Source organism: Pseudorca crassidens, chromosome 20, assembly GCF_039906515.1.
Source record: "Pseudorca crassidens isolate mPseCra1 chromosome 20, mPseCra1.hap1, whole genome shotgun sequence".
NCBI classification, from domain to species: Eukaryota; Metazoa; Chordata; class Mammalia; order Artiodactyla; family Delphinidae; genus Pseudorca; species Pseudorca crassidens.
The window spans coordinates 54,764,278-54,785,323 of record NC_090315.1 but is presented as its reverse complement, the minus strand read 5'-3'; the positions used below and the strand labels follow the sequence as shown (position 1 = coordinate 54,785,323).

The 21,046-nt window shown below is 44.3% G+C and overlaps 1 long non-coding RNA gene across 1 annotated transcript in view; it reads left to right on the top strand.

Annotated features, from left to right (window-relative positions):
* Positions 1-21,046, top strand: part of LOC137215312 (uncharacterized) — a 340,136-nt gene that overhangs the window by 239,299 nt on the left and 79,791 nt on the right. The gene's annotated exons all lie outside the window — the stretch shown is intronic.

The window sequence follows — 21,046 nt, the reverse complement described above, 5'->3', positions numbered from 1 at the left end:
TTCCCACAAAATGAAATTAAAGGAACTCTTAAAATTTTGAAGTGACACAGCCTGGAAATTGAATAGCAAGCCAAGCTGGGGGCAGAAATCTTCATTCCCCATGGGATGGGTCACCCCAGGAGATTCAGAGTCAGGATAACAAGGGTATGTGCATATCGACATGTCACTATATCATATTCTCCTTTTAGAATTGCACAAAGTCATGGCCTTGTGTTCCAACACACAGCGCGTAAGAAAGGGTTTTTCTCATGTCTTTGCTCCTAATATAAGCTGTTCACCAATGTTGCCCACAGCTTCTAACCCAGGCAATTCATAGGCCATGAGATGATTGAAAGCAATCCAACATCAAATGTTAAAACAGTGACGTGGTGCCTGCCGATCGCCTCCGGAGAGAAAAATGAATGGGGTCGGGGGGTGGGGGCGGGAAGGCTGGAGGAGCCCAGTGAGAAGCTACAATATCGTGAAGGTGAAAATCACAATGGAATGGCGGGGGGAGTTTCATCACTTCTTAGAACCAACTGTAAATTCCATTTACGATGGAGCCAGGAGACTTGGAATAAACCAACCAAGGAGACTCTGGCTTCTTCCCCCAAAGGCTCCCACAAACCTGGGTTGGTGGAGAATTAATTTGTTGGCTTTTTTATTTCCTCTTTTCTCTCTCAGTGTGAGCCCAAGAGAGATCTGGAATATCACATTTCACTGGGAGAAACACTCCAAACTCACCTTAGCAGCTCCAGTAACCCTGCTTATGAACACAGCACAGTGTAGATTTCTCAGGAGCCTTCATCAACAACTAACTGATTTACTTAAGTCTAAGTAATGGATGATCAGTCTGTTGGCCCTTTCTCCGGTTCTCAATCTCACCTGATCACGACTGACACATCAATGTAATGAACTGCCTCTGTTCTTTTGCCTCCCAGCCATAGAAAACACCACTGCTTCCAATTAAATTCTACAAGATTTATGTAAACCAGTTCACCTGCCTTGATTCTTCCCTCTCCTGGCCGTGCAGTCCTATTAAATTTCTTCCTTAAAATCTGGTGCTCCATACTCTGAAATGCCATGGGCTGTTTTGCACTAAGAAAGTTGAAAAGACAGTGGACTGAAGGGAGTCTGTAACATAGTAATAGCTACCTGCCAGTTTCTGGGCAGGACCATGTTCCAAAAAAATGCAGCAGGCACTTTAGTAAAGATCTTCATTATCTCATTGTATCCTATAAGTCTGTGTAATCCCCCCTTGAAAGAAGGGGATACTGTCCCTATTTTATATATATGGGAAACTGAGACATGGAGCGATCCTGTGACTTTCCTAAGGTCACGTAGTAAGTGGCAGAGCTGAGACAAGGAAAGTTCCTGACACGTTGTTGACAGGCAGTTGTGCTACTCATGATTATTGTTTCTCATGATTACGCAAACAATCGCTGTTACTCAGGATTACTAATCTTTTTTCTAGGCTGTGCTTGCGTCTCTAACTACATACTTCTAGAGTCCTGTAAAATTGGGGTTTCTAAATCCTTTTTTTGGTATTTCAACTACAGAAATAATTCATGCATTTACTAATGAAATAGTGTCACAGTCTAAAAGAAATGTTAATTTTCTTTGTTTGGGTTGGGACTTTACTAACCCAGAGTAGTAATCTTGGTTATCCATGCTGATCAGTGCTAGGCAGAAAAAGGAAGTCTTATCAAATATGGTGTGACATACAAACAAGCAAAAAAACCCACCCAAACAAACAAACTATAGTTTAGAACATGGGTTTGTTGGGTAAAAGAATAACAATAACAACAATATTAGGTCTTGTAGTAATGAGATCATTGCCTTGAAGAGACAGAATAGATATACGTGCAACAGCAAAGGACAGATTCCGCAGACACATGCAGACACCTAGACCTACATGGAATGATTTGGTCCACATGCTGTCTTTCCTTATATCTCCCCAGGAATTCTGGGAAAATGCCAGAATGGGTGGGTTAGGTCAGGGTATTATCTAAACAATGAGTCTTAAGCTGGACCTGAATAAAGAGTAGGAATTGAGTTGGAAGAATGGACTGAATACATGTTTCCATGCAGAGGAGCATAAATATAATAGCAACCACATTATTCAGCATACTCAGGTAACAAGTGTGTGTCAAGTCAGGCACTGAACTAGATGCCGGGTGTAGAAATGAAAAATCCAAAGACTAGTACTCAAGGAGCTCAAGTCTAGTTTTAAAAGAAGGCAGAAGCATCACTGAAGCAATTTACAGTTTATTACTATGGAGTGATTTAGGCTACAAGAGAAGTATAATACGTACTCAGCAAGGCAGTGACATAAAAGAGGGAATAAATAAGACTTTTCTCATCTACCCAAGCCAAGAAAAACCTTGAGCTCCTCCTTGAAGGGTGACTGACTAACTGGGAGTTGGCCAGGTGGGAAAGTAAAAAAAGGGAGAAGCTGTCCTCGTACTGAGATATCACAGTGGATATGGAGGGTCAGTGGATTCAACTCTGTTTTCACATCATTTAATACTGAAACCTATTATCCAAGTGAATCGATGGAGGATATATGTTGTGATTTAATAAACTAAGATTCTTAGTTTATTAAATCAGGAACCTTGCCTTTGTCAGGAACCTTGCCTTTGTATCTTTGCTTCCCCAGGAGACGGACTTGTATATAGCAGCTGCTCAGTAAACTAAAAAAAAAAAAAAAAAAATGTGGACGTAGATGTAGCTGGCATGGGTCTATGCGAAGACCCCAGAGGGTAGAGCAACAGGTCATGGTTCTTGTTTGGACTTGGCAGCCATTCTGCATAAACTGATTGTGACTTAATGGTATCTTACTGCCTGTGTCCCATATCTATTAGTCTTTTCATCTCATCTTCCCAGAGCAGTTTCTCACTAAGCATCACATTCAGCAAAACCCAAACCACAGGAGCTCTTGATGGCTTCTCTCTCCCAACATGCATTCTTCTTGAAGTCGTGCAAAGCCATGAAAGAAGATAAACGATTGATCTGAGCAGTTTTCATGTATACTCTGTCATGAAATCTCAGGCATAGTTTTTCTAAATATGAACTGGTCTTTGGGGACATTAAGAAACATTGAAGTGATTAGTAACCTGGGGGCAGCGTTCCTTTCCCCAGTATGGGCTGGAACATCACTTTTTTTTTTTTTTTTTTTTTTTTTTTTTGCGGTACGCGGGCCTCTCACTGTTGTGGCTTCTCCCGTTGCGGAGCACAGGCTCCGGACGCGCAGGCTCAGCGGCCATGGCTCACAGGCCCAGCCGCTCCGCGGCATGTGGGATCTTCCCAGACCGGGGCACGAACCCGTGTCCCTTGCATCGGCAGGCAGACTCTCAACCACTGCGCCACCAGGGAAGCCCTGGAGCATCACTTTGAAATGATGACAGGGAGCATCCTTAGGTTTTGCTTCATTAAAATGACTAATGTTTATTTGAAGATGCAAAGGTGAATTGTACCATCTTAGAGAGCCACGCATATAGATCTACAATCAGGAGAGTTTCAACCACCAACAAAACCCCACTTTGATATCTGAGGAATCATAAGTTTCTGTTTTCAAATCCTGTGCCTTCGTAGAATTTTCTGGATCCCACTCTGTTACCAGTTTGAGGACTAAAGCTTGAATATTAACAGGTTTCATAGTTAAGTTTTCTTAATCGTCTGAAGACCGTCTCAACTGGGATCTTCGCTCATCATGTTCTCCTTCCCTAACTGTCCACCACCTTAAATCCTAGTGATTCTGTAAGTCTCACCTCCTTATGCAAGCCTTCCACCATGCATCCTTTGAATTCCTTCAGCACTCAGAAGCCAGATTTCATTGAAAACTGTCCTCTCTCTCTAGTTCTATCATGTCTGTAAAACGTGTACCGTCAGGCAGACCCCAAGCCCCCTATAGCCAAAGACACATCTTTTCCATCCTGTGTATCCTCCACCATCCCCAACTCAGAGCAGAACATGGAGTAAGCCCTCAACAGGGACCAATGGTGATCCTGTCCCATGAGTGACAGAAAATGTAGTTAGGAAACAAGCATATATCAGACACTTACTATACTAAGTCTTGAGTCATACTCTTTACATACATTATTGATTTTGATTTATTCAGCAACACTAAAAGATAGTACTCATATTTTCGGGGTGGGAAAACAGTCATAGACTGTTAATACATGGCAAAAACAGTAATCAAAGACAGGTCAGCCTGCCACCAAGGCTTTGCCTCCCTCCTCTATCCTATGCCATTTTTCTCCCGACTAGGGGCTATACGGGCCCGTGATTGTGGCTAATATACCACAAAGAGAGTGAATTTAAGGGATAAAGTGTTAAATAAGTCTGTGCTCACTGCTTGACACTTATTCCCCCACTACCACTGCACGTGAGTGGTATTGATATGAGGCCCAGGAAGCGATGCTGGAGCGATAAATTATATGGCTTATTATAGAAGGTACAGTCAATAATTATTATGGGGCCCATTTTAAGTGAGATCCATGCTCCCACAGTCGGTTTACCCATGGCCACTTTTTCCAATTAAATACGATCAATGAGGAAAAAGAACCAGAGGAGAGGAGATACGGCCTCAGAAGGATTTGGTTTTTGTATGCTCAGTCACCGACTAATGGGGCTTTAATTGGCTTTTTGTTGCCAGAACATTCTAAAGAAATAATTTTTTATGACTCCTGCGAGGTCTGGCAGTCATTGCTTTTCTTACACATTGATTTGAATATTCAAACACTCACTCAAACGTGGTTTGGGAGAGATTGGCCTTTGCCTGTGATGCCGAACACATATGCCGTCTCATCCTTCCCCGCCTTTACCCATGCTGGGCCTCCTGCCTGTGAAGCTCACCCTTCCATCTTTCTTTTGCCAAGTGGAGACATCCTTTCTTCAAAATGTTGCTAAAATGTTACCTTCTTTGTGAAAAGTTCCCTGAGCCCACCCATGCCCCTGTCCAGCAAATATAGGTCTTTCTACCTCTGAGATCCCAACTTTGGGATGCTTTCAGCATCTATGTCCTGTACTGTAATCTTTATTGCACCATGGATCTCAGGACGTCTAGTTATTTGAGGAGGCAGTACTGCATAGAGGTTAAGACTCTCTCACTCCTAATCCAGCCTCAGCTTCCTCATCAATAGAAGTGGCATAACGTCCCTCCCTTAGGTTGCTGGGAAGGTTAAATGAGATAGGTGATCCTGGCAAAATGCTTAGCACATGCCCTCAGCTAACATTAGCTGTTTGTACTGCTGGCCTTTTGGTCGCCCCTTTTGACCACCTACCCTGTGCAGAGAGCTGAGCACAGGTGGGAGAGACTTGGAGCTTGCAGTTCACCACCCAAGGAGACTGGCCTCTGTCCACTCGCATGTCCTGCTCTGTGCCTGGCAAACACCATTTGTTGTGCTTGGCATGCCTTCCCCAGCCTCTCTGTGGCATTCTGACCCTCACTGCGAAGGCTGACCCAAGTTGCACGTCTTCCAAAGACTCCCCTGACACACCCAGCCCCAGTGACTCCAAGGACTGAATTCCCATAGCATTTATCCGGGATCACTAATTGTCAGATTCTGTCCTTTCTCACCAGTTTGCTTCTCAAGCATGTATATTTAATCCTGGACTCATAGTGAGAAACTCGAAGGCAGGGGCTGTGCCAGATTCTCCTTTGTATTCACAGAGCCTGGTTAAGGATTGTTCCACACAATCCTAGGGATTCAGTCATCACAGATTCCAGCTCAGTCTCTCAGTGAATGCTCTTTATTGGCACCTTCCACTGTGCTAGGCACTGAAGTCCATCTGGAAACAGGACAGGCCAGACCCCTCAACTCCCATGGGTTTCATCCTAGCATAAGTTACGGTCACGTAAGCAAGTCAGCACATAAATGAAGGCAATAGTTGGAGACAGTGTTAAATCCTACAGAGAAAATACAACAGGGTGAAGTGTTAGGGAAGGACTGGGGGTGGCAGCCTACATTCAGCCTTCTCTTTCCATTACTCAGCAATCGAACACAATATTTCCTAAGGAGTGCTCTGTTGAACAGCCACTGAGCCAGATGCTCGACTAAGGCAAGACGAGGGGATCTATTGTCAAAAACAGTTGGAAAATACATCCCACGTGTTTATCCCCTGTTGGAGCCACACAATTTATATTAGTGCATTAAAGGCATTGATACTGCGGTAAAGGCATTTTTATTTTGCATCCACCAGCATTTCCCTGATTTTTTTCTTCGTAGAACTTTTTATCTGTCTATCTTTTAATATTTGGCACTCATTAACGTTCCATGAAACTCAGGTCTGTGGGATAAGCTTTGAGATACATTGATTGTATTGAATGATATTTATTCTCAGCAAAATTCTTATCTACATAAACCCACAGAGAAGCTGGACCCCACGTCATTGCTAAGCCATAAAATTGAGACAAAGCAGAAATAACTTCCTTGAGTAAGCCAATCATGAACTTATTTTTAAAATTCAATCCCCCTCAAAATTATTAAATACCTAATATGTTCTAGTAAACATTCTAGGAGCTGGAAATAGAGCAAGATACAGTCCCTTCCATCCTGGGGCCACGTGTCAGTCCTGCGGGATGATTGCAGTCGCTTCCTCCCTGGCCTTCCCTGCAGAGCCCAGTGGCCAGAGTGAGCCTCTGCAAGCTCAGGCAGAGCTGCTTCATTCAGTTCCCGTGACGGCTCTTCATCTCACGCAGAGCAAAAGCCAAGATCACTTACAGTGGCCCGTAACCGAGCTGTCGCAGATTCCAGCGACTTGCCACATGTGGGCTTTTTAAATGAAAATTATTTGCAATTAAATAAAATTAAAAATTGATAGTGCAGGTCCCTTAGTTGGACTAGGCACACTTCAAATGCTCCATAGGCATGCGCGGCTAGTGGCTACCATCATGGGCAACGTTGATATAGACCATTTCCGTCCTTGCAGAAAGTTCTGTCAGTTGTATGATGCCCTGTGACATCTGGTCTCTGTTGCCCTTCTCATCTCATCTTCTGCTGTCCTTGCCCTCAATCCCTCTGCTCCAAGCACAGTGCCCCCATGTGGTTCTCACACACTGCGGGCACAGTCCTACCTGTTTGCCCCTTCTTCCACCTGGCACGCTCGTCTCCCCGTGGCCACCTGGCTCATCTTCTTGCCTCTTATAATTCTTTTCTCATATGTCACCTTCTCAGTGATGCTCTCATGGTACCCTAGTGAAAACTTCAACGCCTGCTTCTTATCTTACCACGTCCTCTTCCCCACCTTACTTCATCTTTCCCTTTAGCGCTTAACACCATCTGGGGTACACACCCTTTACACGTTTGTTTCCACTGTGTATATTCCATGAGGGTAGAGACTTCTGTTTTGTTCACTGCTGCATCACAGTGCCTGGGACATAGTAGGTGCTTGATAAACATTTTTGGATAAACAAAGGAGCTTTATGGAGAAAGACATAGTAACAGCGCAATAACAACAACGTAAACAGATACAGATTTATTGTAATGTCAGGTAAGGATGAGTGCCTTAGAGAAAAAAATATGAAGTCGCACACACGGAAAGTTGTTTCATCTCCACTTTTAATAGGGAAGCTAAGGCTCAGGAAAGTTAAATAAATTTCCCATGATCATCGTCACACTGGGCCGGCTGTGTGGTGCTGGTTAATGTTTAACAACCAGCTCTCTGAAGAAAAGTTAAAGCACCGCTTTGCAGTGTTTGCCTGTCTCCATGGTATAAATACTCCCACCACGGCTGATTTCACGCTACCAACATGATGCCATTGACCGTGGAGTTGGGAAGAGATGTGTACAATGTGCTTCCCTGAGCTGTGCAAGTTCCAGAGCACCACTGCATCTGACCTTGAAGTCCAAGCTCATCCCGTTGTAGCATGTGGCCACCCTGGAAAGAAGTAAGCAGAGCCCTCTGAAGAACCCCCGCTTCCTGGACACCAAGTGACCGCTGCCCTTTGGCACTCCTGGCTCTTACTGATACCTCCACCCCCTGTCACTCCAGACCATCTGGGTTTGCATTCAACCTGTTTGAATTACGGCATTTTTCTCCTAAGAGGATCATGCTTATTTGACTTGACAGAAAAAGTTTCTCTCAGAGGAGACTTCTCTCTGCTTTAGCCTTTGAAATGACTGTCTGGATGGCACAGGTAATCTTACCGGACCTTTGGGGCCTGGGTGGACTATTTTTTAATTGAGAATTCCACGTTTCTATAATAAGTGGCCTCCTTAATAATAGCCTGCCACGTCATATGCGATGATTGCTAATTTAGGTTTTCAGGCTTCCTGGATGTAATGAGCTCTAATAAGCCCAAGACTTGTCACAGGCTCAGAAAAGCCCATTTCCCCCCTGGAAGCAATGATTTCCCTCCATCCCTGGACACAATTGGGCATAGTCTTAAAAATATTAATAAGTGTGACTGGGATGTTCACCCCTTTCCAAATAAAACATAAAGTCCCGGTTTCATTAAGCCAAGCTATTAAATTAAGAAAGTGTTTTTAATTATCTGAGCATTTCAGGGAGCTCATAAAACATTTAAGGACCTCACAGGGGTGGTGCTGAAGCCCTTTCAGAGTGAATTAGAGCTTCGACTTCTGGAGCTGGATGGGAAGGGCTTGGGGCCCACAGCTGCAGATTCCATTTGGCCCACAGCATCGACCTGATGGAAAGGAAGACGCTGCAGATCTTCTTGTGGGGGTGGGGTGGGGTGCATCTGTGTCCAAGCTGCAGGAGAAACCTGCTCAACTTCTCACAGCAAAAAAAAAAACCTACCAGACAAAACCCAGCAAGCATTTCCCTTAGGCCTTTCTCTCTGCTGGATGCTGAGATTGGAAATGATGCTACTACTTATTGAGGAGTTTCTTCTGTGCTAAGCACTCTAGTATTTACGTGATCTGCTCCCGTCCTTATAAAGGTCATCTGAGTTACGTGTTATCCCCAGTCGATAGGTGAGGAAACTGAGACGGTTACCCGTGATAGGCAGCTAGTGAAGCCAGACCCCAGGAAGACACCCAGCTCTGCCTGACCCATGGCCCGTGTACCTGACACTGTTGAGTGAGTTGTAGCTCACACACTAGTGGCATAAAATAATGATGACCCTCATTATTAGGGAATAATAAATACCATTTAGGGCGCCAGGCGCAACACTCTGCAATCTTCATAGCTTATCTAACTTAATCCTCCTAACGACCCAATGACATTATTATCCCCTATATGACAAATGAAGAAACTGAGTCACGGAGAGAGCTCAAGTAACTTCTGGGAGGCTCCACATCTAGTGCTAGAGGTGGGGTTTGCGCCAGGACTGTTGAATGCCAAGTCTGTGGTCTCGTTCACTCCGACCCTCTGAGCCCATCTCATCAGCTACCCGGTCTGATAAGCACACAGTTTGGGGAAGGCATTTTTCTTTATAATCCAGACCGAAGTGTCCTTTCCAGTCTCCTCTTTTTTTTCCGCCAATGTTCCCTTGTTACTCCAGCTAATTCACATGCACCCAAATATGTCTTTGTGTTAGTTGGATGTATGACCCATTTTTAAATGACAAAAGTGGACCAGTAACATTCTTTTATCCTTGAAATCATAGTTTCCTAAGTAGTACCATGTCCAGGTTGCTGAGATACTGATGCCCAAGGCCACCAGATATCTGGGTCTGGGTGACCTGGGTCCAGTTGTCTCTGGACACAAGCAACTTCACTTATGTCCCCAGTATGCTGCTTAGATATCATTAGTGAAAGCATCGCACTGGGTAATTATTAAGTCTTTCATTTAAAAACATCTAGTAGAATCCATATTTCACCTCCCAGAGTAACAAAAAAAAGCAATGTTTTAACTTGTGGAGAACAGGCTCTTGTGAGTGAGAGTATCATTTAAAACCCCCATGGAAGGCAATTTAGCAACATTTATCCAAATTGCAAGTATGCAATCATTTAGACCCAGCTATTCCTTTGCTAGGGTTATATCCTTTAGCTAAACTTGCTCCCAAAGCTGTATGTACATTATTACTTGCTACAATCTTGTTCAAAATAGTAAAAAATGAAAGAAAGAAAGAAGGAAGGAAGGAAAGAAAGGAAGGAAGGAAAGAAAGAAGGAAGGAAGGAAAGAAAGAAAGAGAAAGAAGGAAGGAAGGAAGGAAAGGAAGGAAAGAAAGAAAGAAAGGAAGGAAGGAAGGAAAGAAAGAGAAAGAGAAAGAAAAGAAAAGCATATGGCTTTGTGAATGGGGAATGATTTACATAAATTATGGAACAACTATAGCATGGAATACTATGCAGCTATAAAAAAGGAGACATCAGTTTGTGGCCCAAAATGGAATGATCTTTAAGGTATATTGTTTAGTGAAAAGAGGAAGCAAGGCACAGATCTGTGTATATATTGTGCTACCCTTTGTGTAAAACCTGGAAGAAGGTGATATATGTGTGGATGTGTTCAAGTATGCTTAAAAAAAACCCCTTAAAGTATCTGGAGCTGGGGATTGAGTATGAGGAGGGAACTGGGTGAACGGAGGACAGAGGTGGGTGGAGAATTTCTTCTGTATACAGTTTTAGGCTTTTGACTGACGAATCAAAACTATGCAGTTACCTCCATGACATAAATTGCAGCAGGAGGATGGAATGGCAGAGAGTGTGGAGGAAAGTTCTAGATGGAAGGGCTAACATGGGCAAACAGGAGCCTGGTATTTTGGGGGAATGGAGGGAGAGTCAGTGTCCGGAGCAGAGGGGAGAGGGGAGGCCAGAGCACGCCTACTAGGACTTTGTGAAAATTTCTGGGTCCTTGTCCCCAGAGTAGTTGAAGGGTTCTGAGCAAGCAGTGGGTGCCTTGATCAGATGTGCGTCTCGAAAGGATCGTCTGACTACATGGAGACGTCAGTGAGCAGCTGTTGCCTTTGTCTGGGTGAGAGCCCAGCCAAGAGGCTGTGGTGTCAGAGTAGAGGTGTGGCCACTACGAAGAAGTGACAGGATGTGCTGGAGATTCGGTTGGGAGGTGAACTGATGGACCCTGGGAGGGATTAGATGCAGAGGCAAGGGAAACAGAGCTGGTAAGGACTTTGTCCAGGGACTCGTTGGTGCACCACATGGGTGGGACCATTTCTTGAGAGAGGGCAGAACCAGGTACGTGGCAGGGTAGGGGGAACTTGAGTGTAATCTTAGGCATGTTGAGCCCAAGCCCCTTTGATACATCACAGAGGAGATGGCACAAACGTGGTCGGAGGTGGAATTCTGGAATTCAGAGAAGTCTGACCACAGTCGGGAGGTGTGCACACAGAAACTGAGGGTGTGCACAGGGACGAAATTTTCTGCGACAAAACTAGTATTTAGGCCTTCGTCCCAGAGGTGTGAGCGGGGGCCAGTCATTTACGCGCGCAAGCACCATCCATATAACAGGTGCTTCTTGATGTCTGTCTGATCAGTTACGGAGGAGCTGTCGACGGCAATTATCAGGTTACCTGCCCCCTCTTCATCTCTGTTCTTCCCACTGCACCCCCTCCAGGCTGGGTGGCCCTTCCCCTGCCCCTGAAGTCTTTCTCCAGACCACCCACGTGGTCCCTCACCCTGGTGGTGGCACTCCTACAGCTGAGAGGTGAGCAGGTGATCCTTCCCTCTTTCTGAGTACCTCCCAGCCCAGCAAGCAGCAGTGTTCTCCGGGAATAATGGATATTACAGAAAACACAGGGCCGGGTGCCAGCTTCGCATTCTCCGAACATTTAATGATTCAACCTTTTCAGTTTCATCAAAGCCAAGCTTGGAAACTCCCTGATGGCCCACTGCTAACAAATAGCAGGGTGCTCACCTTAGCATTGCTGCTCCTCAGGTGTCTGGGTGGGGGAGGGGACCTTTGGCTGGATGACAGCCGCCAGGGGACCCCTTCGGGGCCTTTGTGCCTACATGGAGGCCTCAGGTTTGGCAAGCTGGGTGAACCCTCACTCTTGTAGGGGATCAGCCGGCAGTGCTGGCTCGAGCATCCAGAGGTTGGCATGAGCTGCCTTTTAAAATATGTTTGTTTAAGCTGTCAAGACAGGACACAGCTGTTTCTGACAGGGAAAAGGAAGCACAGGACAGTCCTGCTGGCATGGTAGAAGCAAGGGAGGGTCTATGATGAGAGTGTCAAGGCCACTAGGAAGTGTGGGTGAGAGAGGGAGGGGAGTGGGACCTAGGCAGGGGACCTGGGAAAATGGGGCATCATGGGAAACCAAGAGACGACAGATAAAAGACAGACAACTTAATACAGGGGCTGGGGAGAGGCAGTTAGGGACAAAGAGAAAGGGGCAGAAGTAAAGGAAGTCAGAAATCAGACCTACACACATGCACACAAAGAGAGACTCGAAGTGAATTTGGGAGGGTACAGCCAGCTTCTCTGACTTAAGGCCACTCAGCTGGGTTCAAAGGCATTGAAAGAGACACTTGGCTTTCACAGTTTCTTTGATTATTGACCAAAGTGAGCCCCACATGGTGTGCTATTATTAATTGTAATAACTCTAGTAGCAGCAACAGTGCTGATGGTAGTAGCAGTCGAGGTAGAATTAGAACTTGCTTCCATATAGAGCTTTACAGATTCCTTCCAGCAACTATCCAAGGTAGACTCTGTAACCTCTGCTGAGAATTGAATAGCTGAGAAAACGGATGCTCTGAGAAGTCATATCACTTTTAGAAAGTCACCCAGCTGGTCAGGAACAGAGCTGTATAATTCACCCAGAACTGCTATTTGGGAAACCAGTCCTCTCCCTGTACATGTTGTTCAGGAAGGGCTGACCTTGCTGACTGGCCCGATGCCCAGGCCTGGCCCATCAGAGCACACCACCTCTCTGCCCATCATGATTGGTTCAGCCATGGTTGGGCCAAGTCAGGCCAGTCAGAGGCCTCCTTTGGCATCGTGAGCCAGACCTGTTAGGAAAAACTACTCTTTCTCAGGGCCTCCAAGCTATAAGGATGAGGTGAGGCCCTGCTGCTTGTAGTGTCTCCCCTAGACGCTTGAAGGAGATGTGTGCTGATTGCAAAAATGGAAACAGACAACACTGGAGCCCTGGGAACGATGTATCTCAGCAGCCTTCTGAGAATGACTTCTCAGTCAGGTGGGCCAATGTGGGCCTTATTTCTGGCTTGTTTTGAGTTTGGCTTCCATCCTTTACAACTAGAAGAGTCCTGATAAATACATCTTTAATTAACTCCCCCTTTTAATTGTTTAATTATTTAAATGATTTGTTCTCTGCTCCTCATATCCACACAAGCGTTAATTTACACAGTTATCCTCCATTGACAATAAGAAACAAGACTGACTCTAAAAATGTTCCTGCTGTTAGTAGCCTCTGGGGGTCATTTCTTGACTCGATATAGCTTCTAAATGACTTTCCAGGTGTCACCAAAATGTGATTATGCTTGAAGGTAGGGTCTGCTTCCATAGTTTTTTTTTGTTGCTGTTGTTGTTTTGTTTTTTTCCTGAACCATACCTAAAGGCCGCTCAGCATGAGCAAGGATTTCAAATGCAAAGAGGATTTATGTGTGGAAGGAATTAAATGCTCTCTGAATGGAAGCTGCTTCTACTTGCTGTCTTACAGCAGTTAGTTCTTGCCGTGTAACAAACGTCGGAAAACTCAGTGATTCAAGATGATGCACATCTACCTAGCTCTGAATTTGCAGATGGTTAGGTGGTTCTCGTGGATCGAGCTGGGCTTGGTAGAGCTTAGCTATTTCTCTGAGGTTGGGTGCAGGTTGGTTAGGCAGCTTTGCTGATCTTGACTGGGTTCCCCATGTTCTGGACTCTGCATCTTCCAACAGGCGAGTCCAGGCTTGATCTTAAGCCAAAGACACAGTGATGAGAGAGAGTAAATGGAAATGGCCCTTTAAGTTTCTGCTTATATTGAGTTTATATCGAGAAGTTTCTGCTTCTGTCCTATCTGCTGAAGTAAGCCCAGAGTCAGTGTGGAAAGGCAGAGATACCTGGGTATCATCTGTTGTCTTTCGTGAACTTCAGAAAGTCTTAGAAGAGAACAGACTCCAGCCACTGGGCTGGCAAATGCTAATTGCTGACATGAGGCCCTGAGAATCTAGAACTTTACATGGGGGTGGATGGGCAGCGAAAGCGTGGGGGTGGGGGTGGACCTTTCAGCTCATACTTGGGAAGGAATTTAGAACTGTCTGAGTTACTCTTCTGTTGAAAGTATTTCACATAGAAAACTGTTTTGTCAGTCTTTTACCACTGCCTCTAACACTTTTATTTTTTATGCCAGGACCCTTTATTAAAATCTTTTCAGGAAAGAGGGCCCTCAAAGAACTTACAGTCTAGAATGGGAGACAGACACAGAAACAGAAAATTTCAAGATCAAAAATAAGGGCTGAGGGAGAAATAAGCCCAGGACGCTATGGGAGTCCAGAGGCGGGGCACTTAGCGCAAGCAGGCAGCCATTTAGAGAAATCTATTTTAAATTGATTGTTTTATTTGCTGGATTTTATATTGACATGTTTTGCTTTGTTCTCAGTGTGTTCTGGGACCACAGCCTATTCATTTATTATTAAGAGAACAGTAATTATTGCCAGGAGCTCTTGAGAATACACTTTGCTTCCCCTTTGTCTCATCTCTGCTGATTCTGGTGTAACCTTCATATCTCTGAGGATGTCGTGGCAGGAGGTGACACACCCTGCGTGCCCAGAGGACTCACCAAAGACCCCACTCTGGAAGCGGGGCTTGTAGACCACCGCTTCTCAAACTTTAATGACCACATGGGTCCCCTGGGATCTTACCAAATGCAGATTCTGATTCAGGAGGAGGTCTAGGGTGAGGCTTGAGATTCTGTTTTCCTAATAAGCTCCCAGGTGATGCTGCGGCTGCTGTCTGTGGACCACATTTTGAGTAAGAAGCCTGTAGAGGGTCAGCAGCACTTTCTCCACTGGTGAATATTGCAGCAGGGCTGAACAGAGGCTGACCTGTATCTTGTCTCTCTTGCTGGACTGTAAACCCGGTGAAGGTAGTGCCTCTTTCTTGCCCGCAGCTCCATCTCCAGTGCCAGGAACATAGAAAAATCTCAATGAATATTTGTCAGATAAATGCCTCCTGTTCCTCCCTTTTCCATAGATGCATGTATATGGAGATTTACCTGATATTTTTCTAGTTTGATGCTGTGAATGGAGCCTGGACCTGCACCCATCCCATGGGCTGCAGTCTTGACCGCTCATCTAATTCGAGACAGCCTGAATGTCCAGGGTGGACCATGTGACCTGCAGCTCTCTCCTAGATTTGGATAAATGTAATCCTGATGCTTGAGCACCTGTCTGATTTGAGGCATTACTTCCACTGATGACTCTACTGGTCCCCATATTGTGCCCATGGACCAGACTGGCTAGATCTTAATTCTAGCTGAATGTTACACTATAATTCCTTAAATCCTCTTGGACTCAGTGATTGACACTGTTAACTTCCTCCTATTACAGCTCTTCTGGCTTGGTTAATTTTCCCCAAATCTTTTAGCACCTTCCTGCTTCCTGACTTGAAAATCCCAGCAAAGCTGCATGGTTGGAGCTGGAGCCAAGCCAGTGATGACATGAAGGACTGGCATTGAAATTTAACATCATCACCAGTCTCTTGTTTTGAGTTCCCACCCAGAAACTTGGCATCTTCTTTAGACTGCATTTTTTAAAAGCCGAAAGCAATTAGCCAGTATGTGAACTATCTACTTCTCAGTTTCCTCAACTAAAAGATGGGAATAGCTGCACCCTCCTTGTGAGAGTTTAATTAAGATTAAGGTTGTGATATAATAGATATAAACTACTTAGCTCAATATCTGGCACATGCACAGGGCTCCATAAAGGAGAGTTCTTTTTACCTTTACATCTCAAGCGTGAATCCTAAAGTCCAGGATCCCCTAAGGGAAGGACTCTGGGGAATCCAGGCTCATACCTTTGACAGCTCATTATGGAAGAGAGAAGGTTGGGTCTAGTAGGGGACAAAGTATAAGTAGCTAAAATAGTGAAAACACTCAAGGTTGGGATCCCAAAAGAGCCCCTGTGATGCCAGTAAGCGGACCAGGCATTCAGCCGACACAGTAGCCCTTGGGTGTCTCTACTCCAAGGGCTCCCCTAGACTCTTCCCACTTCTCTGATGCCTTTCCAGCCTCCTTGCTGTGGGTATGGCTCATACCTGTGCATACCACCCAACACTTGTCGAGAATTGGTTTCATCCTAATGTTTACATTTTCTAAGCAGTCTGGCTCACCTTGAATTTTATTCCTGTTTCCTAAGTTTTTTTCATCGTCATAGAATATGAGTATTCTATTAAGTGTCATAGAATGTATTCAGTTAGTCAACAAATATTTAGTGAACATTTCCTATATACCAGCCACTATCCTAGGACAGGACACCTCCATGGACACTGAGCTGACTGAGGCAGAGAAAAGTCCTGACCTTATGAAGCTTAAAGGTATTTTGCAAAAGTGATGTACATTTTTCTCTGAGTCAGGAATCAAGATGGTGACTAGAATGAGTGCCAGCCCAGCAGAGACTCCAGTGGAGGTCCCAGTAGGAGGGTGCACACAGTAGATACTTGTTTGCTGACTGACTGAATCTAGGAACATGTAATTGTTAGGGATAAAAAGAGAAGATGGAAGAAAAGAGAGATGGGGTGGGGGGATCCACCAGGAGCCATTTCCAGTTCTTCCTGGGAGCCAGTCACTCACTCAGTTATGGAAAAACCAGGAACATGTATTCCATAGTCAATGGAAGAATGAGACTGAGCTTTGACCATGTGCTAGCTATTTTAATTAGCAGGACGAATATTGCAGTAAATGAGACAGATAATTCCTCCTTCATCACGCTTACTGTGCAACTAAACATTCTTTCTTGGTTCTCCCTGTGTCTTGATGAGGTCAGAGCCTCTTACCTTATATATCATCTCAGATGCTGGAAGGTCCATCCTGATCACAGGTTTTATTGAACATATTTTGGTGTATAAGACCATTTTAGGTACCTTTCTAAAACAACATTGTTGTTGTTTTAGAATGAAAAGTTGACTATTCAAAGTTTTAAAATCCTGAATCTTAAAATTCATTTTTCAACTAAGCTAATAAATGAGCAACCAATAGTACTTGATTAATCAATTTAACTTTAACTAACATAATATCACCCAGTCCATCTCAGACTATATTTATTTACATTAAATCAGGGTTTCTCAGCCTTGGCACCATTGACATTTGGGGCCAGATGATTCTTTGTTTTGAGAGGCTGTCGTGTACATTGTAGGATGTCTAGCACCATCCCTGGCTTCTACCTACTAGATGCCAATAGCATTCCCCCCAACTGTGACAACCAAGAACGTCTCCAGGACTTACCAAATGTCCGCTAGGAGACAAATGGTCCCATTGTTGAGAAACACCGCATTACATGTATCTGCGTTTTCAAATAACGACACGGTGTTTTGAGTGATGCCTGGTCTGGTATTGAGTAACTTAAAAGCAAGCTGCATGGTGCTGCAAAGAAGCTGCTGCAAACAAGCTATGTGATGTTGGACAGGCCTGACCTGAGTCAGCTTCCGCATCTGAACAAAGGGGTAATTAGTCCCTCACCTGACATTGTGGTGAGGTTTAAAGGCTGACATGTATGTGTAAAGGACCTGGACAGTGTGGCTCAATGGCTGTGTCACATCTTATTTTTTGGCTAATAGAGTTGACCATTGCCAAAACTCTGTGTGCTTGGAAAGTGTGTGTGTGTGTGTGTGTGTGTGTGTGTGTGCACACACACATGAGCTACAGGTCAGGGCTGTATTGCTGAGAAAGAACTAACCCCTCTGTGGCTCACGAACTCCCTGGCAGAAAATGAGCGGTGCAGAGCAACGCTTAAGAGAACAAGCTTTGGAGTGAGACGCACCTGGATCCCACTCCTGGCTCCACCATCTACCGGTTTTGTGCTAATTTTGGTCAAATTGTGTAACATTCCAGCCTCAGTTTCCCTATCTGACAAACAAAGGTAATAACAGTACCCATCTCGTGGAGTCACCGTGTTGTGAAGATTAAATGAGATCATGAATGCAAAACAGCACCGTGCCTGTGGCCAAGTCAGGTTTGCTCAGTAACTATTAATTGTTGCTGCTGTTATTATTGGTGTTATTTCACCCTTGGGTGCATCCCTGGGGGTAACTTCAAAGCAGAGAGTGGCCTCTTTACAGGGGGCCCCGATCTTGCCAGAGTAGCTCAGTCAACAACTTCCCTAATGAGCTCAAGACTCCATCAGGGAGACTCTTTGTTTTCCTAGTAACTCTCTGTCAACATGGTTTCCGTTCCTGCATCAACATTGTATACCAATTGCATATTCGCTAGCCTGCCTGGGACTCAAAACTATCAATTGCTACAATGGAGTAAATGATATTCATTGTTAAAATGGGGTAAATGCCTATTTCCTTTGCACAATGGAAGAAACTGTTGTAGGCTATTAAGTAAATAACTATAAATAACACACTGTAAAATGCTTTACATATGCCTTATCGCCCTGAACTGCAACACTCTGAAGTAGCTGTTATGGCTGGGTAAATTATACGTGTTTTTAAACACTGTGCAAAATACATATTTACACGTACTTAAAATCCTACACTAAACAGTCTCTATAGCAACCAGGAAAACACAAAAGCCTTATTAAGCATTCTTTGTAGTATTTTTAAGAGTTTAATCATTAGGAGAAAGCTCATAGGCCATGTAGACACCAGGGAACACGAAGAAAGAAAGTCTTTATAGGAACAAAAGAATGAGGCTGGCTTTGAACCTGGTGGGAGAGGATTTTATTTTTTTAAGCTAATAATCACCAAGGGCCTTCTCTTTGTGAAGGCGATGCTATGTTTGGGGTACATCAGACACAGTTTTGGAATTGCAATCTGGTTTCTCAACAGAGAAGAGAGAATCTTCAATTAACATGTTCCAGCAAAAGATCACTTTCAGTGTTTTCTCTTTAGTCCCAGCAAGAAAAGATTTCCTTGCCACTCAAAAATGAAGTCATATGTACTGTCTGTGTTGAGTCTGAGTCACATAACTAACTCTTCAAAGGGAAATTCTAATGGCTTCATTGGGGTGAAGCCACGTCCCATCAGTTGAGTACTGGATTTGTCTGTCCACGGCATGCGACGATAAGTGTACCCTAGAAGAGGCAGTGACTTAACACTGCAAAAGTTTCATGCTCGTGCTACATGTCCAGTGCTGGTCGGTGGAGTTTCTGCTCCATGCTGTCGCTCAGGGACCCTAGGGAACTCTATCCTCATGTGATGCCACCACTCAAACACTTCCTGCTGCAGCAGCAGAAGAGAGAGCTGGAAGGTGGCTTGAGGGCCTGTGAGAAGCACACCCCATTTCCACTCATACCCACTGGGCAGCGCTAAAATCATGGGATTCCAACCAACCTGCAACAAAGGCTGAAAAGATAGCGGAGCACATAAAATATTTATTGAATACTAAATATCTTTAGGAAGAATATCACTTAAATGTCCGAACTATGCCAGATACTTTATACTGCTTGATCTTATCGTTAAAACAACTTTGCAACGTAAAAATCCCCCATTCACTGCCAGAGAAACAGGCTCAGAAATCTTAAATGGCTTGCTTGAGGTCCCTCAACCAGAAATTAGAAAAGTGAATTTAAGTTTAGATCAATCTAAAGCGGCATATGAGATACTCTGTGACCCAGCAGGTCAACTCCCATGTACTTTTTCAGAAATGCACACCTATGTTCACCAAAAGACATGTTCATAGAGGCACGCTTTTTTAATAGCCCCAAACTGGAAGCAGCCCAACATCCACGAACAATGGAATAGACAAATCGACTGTGGTATATTAACACAATGGGATAATCTATAGTACTGAGAATGAATGGTAGCTACATACAAACATGGATATATCTCACAGATATTACCTTGAATAAAAGAAGTCAGGTACAAAAGAGATCATACTGTGTGGTTCCATACTGTATGATTCGAAAGCAAGCAAAATTCATAGAAGTCAGGATAATGATTACCTTGGAGTTTGGTAGTGACGGAGAGGGTAACAAGGACAGAGCTTCTGTTTTTCTTGTAATGTTCATTTATCTGGATGCTGGTTATATGGGGGGTGTTCAGTTTGTGTAAATTCATCTCTCTGTGTAGTTATACTTTTGCATATTGCTCTCTATATGTTATACTTTAATAAAAAGTCTACTTGAAGAAAACAACTTGCAAAAGTATAAATTATAGGTTCAAATGAAACTGATGCCAGAGTCCTGTCTCTGATCATGTTGCATCCATTTCTTCCCCAGCCACAGTAAAGCGAAGCTCATCCCCACCCTTCAAGAGTCCAATTTGATACCTACCTGAGTCACACAGCCCATCCATTAAAATGGTTCCTTAGAATCGTGGTTTAGCTGGAAACTTCCAGCAAATTTGAGAGAGTTGTCTAAGTCAACTACAGTTCGCTCTAATACTGACTTTGGTAATATGGTTTTCTTCCTTGAAATCAAATGTAAGCCTGGGATCTCCAGAGGCTGGAGGGACAGGCAATGGAATCTGCTTGCTCCTCAGGCTAGAGGTATGGACATGGTCCAGTGTAGAGGAGAGAGTGAAATGTGTATTGCAACAAACCCCAGACGAAGAAAATACAATCATGTAGATTGGGGCTGCGGATGTTCCCATCCATTTTATTTGGGCCATTATAAAAATTCAAAAACCATTGTACCCAGCTGAAATGAACTCACAGCTGAAAGAGTGATCCCATTGTTTTTCTCTGCCCCTTCCCTATCCCCTGAACACACCCAACACCCAAACAACAATTTGGTGGAGCCCTGACTGCCAAAAGACAATGCTGTCTTCAGGAAGGTATTAGTGGTAAATCCTCAAGCTGTTTTATAAGCACCTCCTAGGTTGGTAACAGAAGGCTAAACACAAAATTGCAAGATGAGCTTGAATTTAATTTTACAGTTTTCATCTGTCATCACGTTATGGCAGTATGGTGTTCTGGGCTTTACAGAAGGTGCAGGGCAGGGGTATAATACTCCTACTGGGAAGGGCTTCTCTCCCATCTGTTCCTGTTTTGGAAGAAATGCTTGTGGGATCATGGCTTCCAAAGAAAACTCCCTCTGGTGGGAGTTGC